Source organism: Sinocyclocheilus rhinocerous, unplaced genomic scaffold, assembly GCF_001515625.1.
Source record: "Sinocyclocheilus rhinocerous isolate Xijiao unplaced genomic scaffold, SAMN03320098_v1.1 scaffold62, whole genome shotgun sequence".
Lineage (NCBI taxonomy): Eukaryota > Metazoa > Chordata > Actinopteri > Cypriniformes > Cyprinidae > Sinocyclocheilus > Sinocyclocheilus rhinocerous.
Window position 1 is genome coordinate 3,160,806 of NW_015656585.1, and position 4,594 is coordinate 3,165,399.

The window sequence follows — 4,594 nt, forward strand, 5'->3', positions numbered from 1 at the left end:
AGTTGTATTTTATATTTAATCTGTATCTATCTGTATTTATGTTCTACTGTTAGTGTTTCAGTGATGATTATTGATGGTTTCTCTCCAGTGTGGATGTCTACACCATAGATATATATACATATCTATGGTCTACACTGGATGCTGCGCAGCATTACATGACAAATCGCCGACAGCTTACCCCACCTTTAATAAAATGAATATAAAACATACATTTGTAAATGCACCAGTGTGCACGCATTTTTAGAGTTTTATCACCGTATTTATTAGATATCAACCGATATCGATATGTGGGGAAGTCGTGGCCTAATGGTTAGAGAGTCGGACTCGTAACCCAAAGGTTGCGGGTTCGAGTCTCGTACCGGCAGAGATTGTAGGTGGGGGGAGTGAATGTACGGCTCTCTCTCCCACCTTCAATACCACGACTGAGGTGCCCTTGAGCAAGGCACCGAACCCCCAACTGCTCCTCGGGCGCCGCAGCAAAAATGGCTGCCCACTGCTCCGGGTTTGCACTTTGGATGGGTTAAATGCAGAACACTAATTCCTAGTACGGGTCACCATACTATGTCACGTCACTTTCAATAAACTTTCAATAATAAATCATTAGCTCATCTATGAACATGATTTCTGCCCGAGTCCCGTCGGATTGCTTCTGCTGTGGGGATGAAGACGACAACTCCCATGATTCCACACTCAGTCACGGCGTCATCAAACTACACCTTTGTCTATTTGTTTATTTTGAATACGCGCCCTCTAGCGGCGAAAATTACATATTGTGCCTTTAATGGCATGAAGAGCAAAATACCCTGTGCGAGTTATTGTTTTCATGTTAGAATACCAGCCAGTATGCAAATTTCCTTGAATATCCAAACGATGGCAAATGTGACACTTTTTACAACAGTTCAAGTGTGAACATTGAACATTTTAAATGTAGCCTACATTTTAAACAGAATATTGTCATGTTTGTTCTATTTTGCAACGAAATAATAGTTCCAACGAAATCCGTATCATTAGGTGGCCTTAACTACTATGTACTTACATCAAAAAATAAGTACCATGTAGTTATTTTTCATATTGTACTGCAAAACACTTTTGCTGCTATTGAGGTGGGATATGGGTAAGGTTAGGGACAGGTTTAGTGGTATGCGTAGGTCTAAGGGTGGGTAGAGGTGTAAGGGATTGGTCAACAGTAATTATAAATGTAATTACAGAAATTAATTAAAGATGTAATTACAAGCAGGTATTTTTAAAAATATGTTCAATGTAAAAACATGTATGTACACAATAAGTGCATTGTGCCAAATGATTAATTTAAATGTAAGTACATAGTAGTTAAGGCCATATAAAATAAAGTGGGACCAAAAGGAAAACCAAAAGGTTTCTGTGGGAAAGAAGTCATGCAGTTTTTGGAACGACATGAGGATGATTAAATGATGACAACTTTATTTTTGTGGTAAACAATCACTTTCAGTGAGATTTTTGAAGCAGAAATAATTCTTTTTATTTTACATATTTTATAGATCTTTTTTTTTTTTTTTACTATTTTCAGTATAGATTTTTACATTTCATTCTTTATTATTATTATTTACTATTTTATTGGAGTTAATAAAAAATATATTCTGGTGCTATTTTGTTGCTATGAAGTACTAACTGCTATAACAACAAATTACAGAAAAATAAATCTGTCAGTAGATTCATCAAGATAATTACTGTTAATGTGCTGTCAACGACTAAACTAAAATTGAAATTGCACTGAAGGCTGAAAGAAAAGATGCCGTTTTGGGCTTCCTGTTAGTCTTCTGTCACCTTTAAGATAACAAAACACACGTGTAAAATACAGACATACTTCCCACACTAAAATGTACACATAAAAAAAAAAATGGACAAATCCTACTCTTATTCTCTCTCTTTCTCCCTCTCACACACACACTTGGGTCCAGTCAGCATGCCTCATGGGGGGAGCCGGGCTGGCTCCTGTGGTTGATGGTTGGGGCGTCTCTGCTGCTGTACATTGCCACACTCGCCCTCTTTCCTCTAGAGCTGCACAGACAGCCAGACTCCTGCACGCTGCTGCTGCTGCTGCTGCCGCTGGAACACGCCGTTTGTGTCCAGCATTGAGCGCTCTAACAGCGCGTTCGCTGGCCAGCAGAGACATTCCAGCTTAAAAATTAGATTATTAAATATAGGAAATAACTGTCTGTGAGTAATTTAGTGGAGAGGAGAGAGACAGCAAGTCAAGTCAAGTCACCTTTATTTATATAGCTCTTTTGTGTCAAAGCAGCTTTACAGTATTAAATAGGAAAATAGTGTGTCAATAATGCAAAAAGAAGGAGAAAACGAGAAAGGTGTGCTGACTCAGAAATGCAGTTTTCCAGGTTGTCGTTCTGGATGCTGAATAAGGCATGGTATTGTAACTAAGTTAAGATAAGTGGGGAGGGCCCATAATAAATGCAATTATAAACAAATTATGCTTTTATTACTGAGTGCTCTGTACAGTAAGGGATAATTATGCTTTTTTTCCCCCTTAATAGTTTCCTCCTCCCTTGTGACTGACCTCGGCTACATCCTGTTGCAGTGTTTTTACAGTAAGCAAACACTTTTACTGCTTTTTGTCATATTTTTGTGTCCCATTCCAATGAAATCCCCATTAGCTATGTTATGATGAACTCATTCCTTCTTACCAAAACCCATTCCCATTAAAGGTCAAATATCCTCAGGATATTATAAACAGGGTCAATACAAATGTGATGTCACTGAGAGAATGGAATTTCGTGAGCCCCTGGGAATATACTTTTGAAGTGGTAAATGCTTGTCTTCCCTGTAGTTGCGCTATTCCAGGTTAAACTATCATTCGTAATTGGATTGGTATAAATATTTCTTGAAAATACACATTGTGTCGCTGTCCGAATAATGTGTGTGGTATGAATTTTAACCTTGCAGAAATAATGGTGATCAATTGCTTTTATTCAACACCCTCACAATGCTTTTGTAATTAAAATGTAGGATAGATAGATAGATAGATAGATAGGTAAGGCTTGTCCCATTTTGTTTGATGTTTTTGATGACAGTTGGGACACCAATTCAATGACAAAGGTCTGACTGTCACTGATATCTCTCAAGTCTAAATTTACCTTTGAGCCTGGAGAGACAGGAACAGGTGGAGATCAGGCACTGCCAAATTCTTATGCCACAAATCTTACGGGCGACTTTTTCTGGGGGTGTGTGTTTAGGGCACAAGTGCCTCATTTCTGTGTGTATGCATAACAACAGATCCAAGAGAGTTTGCGGGGCAAAGCAACCCACATCGGGTTTCTGTTCAAAGCCAGCTGGTCTGGCTTTATTAGTGCAGGGCATTTCTTTTCTTAATGACTTTGAAATTGTTTTGTAACCGTTTGATTAACCTGGCCCACAGCTGGAGCTGAAGGGTGTGACTTCCTGGGGAAGCACAAGAACGGCACCGGTGAGTTTTTCCTTTCCAAGCTCTTCCCTTCTTCCTTCCCCTCTTGTGATGAACCGAAAAAGTCTGTCTGTGGAAAAATTGAGAACTGCACAATGGCCGAGCATAATATGTTGTAGAGACAGCTGTTTTATTTGTCCTTCTGTGAGGGGATTTCAGTTCAAACAATGTGAGCTGTGAAGTTTAGGGGGTCTGAAATGGCATAACGGCTAGTTACTAGTAATACACATAATAATTTGTACTAATTTGTGTATGTAAACTACAACAGAAATGATCACAGACACAAGGGCTCTGTAATCCTGAGATTATTTGGTGCTTTTATTTTGTTCTAATTCCTCAACGTCAGACTAAATTATTACTCCTGTTTAGAGTAATTGAATCCAACAACTATTTGCTTGGTTTGAAATTAAGCATGGGGGAAACCTCTGAGCCTCAGCACAGTGTAGATTCTTCTCACTTCTGAGCTAGCTGCCACGACAGAATCAATATCAATTTGTATCACTCAGGCCTTAGTACAAGTTTGACATTGCTAGTTTAAGTTTGAAGTAACGGGGGAATTGGTGAGCTTACACTTGCAGAAGCAGTCTGAATGGTTTGAAAAGTTTGCACATGAGAACTCGGGGAATCTGTGGGGAGTGTTTAAAAAGAAAGAAAACTGAGAAATACCTTTCATAATCTTGAGACATTCAGAAAATGTGAAGAAAATTTTATCACATACTGTATAATAAACAAATGCCTGTATTATTATGAAAACATGTTAGAGAGATGGGAGAATATGATATTATTTTTTTCTCACAAAAAATATCCTACAGACAGACAGAGAGATAGATAGATCGATAGATAGATAGATAGATAGATAGATAGAAAGATAGATAGATAGATAGATAGATAGATAAATAATATGTATGAAATGTACAATCTAAAAAATTCTGGGTTAAATAAAACCCATTTTTTTTGGTTTGTCCATATTTTACCCAGCGATTGGGTTGTTTTTAACCAACAATTGAGTTGAATGTTTAACCCAACCTTCTGGGCAGTAACCCAACTGCTGGGTCAAAACAACCCAATCGCTGGGTTTGTCCATATATTACACAGCGCTGGGTTGTATTTAACCCAGCATTTTTTAGAGTGTATGTCTGT

The 4,594-nt window shown here is 38.1% G+C and overlaps 1 protein-coding gene across 2 annotated transcripts in view; it reads left to right on the forward strand.

Annotated features, from left to right (window-relative positions):
* Positions 1-3,317: 3,317 nt before the first annotated feature.
* mef2cb (myocyte enhancer factor 2cb) overlaps positions 3,318-4,594 on the forward strand; it is a 77,197-nt gene continuing 75,920 nt past the window's right edge. For both annotated transcript variants that reach the window (XM_016527817.1, XM_016527818.1), the window contains exon 1: positions 3,318-3,457. The gene's annotated coding sequence lies outside the window, so the exon portion shown is untranslated. The remainder of the gene's footprint in view (positions 3,458-4,594) is intronic.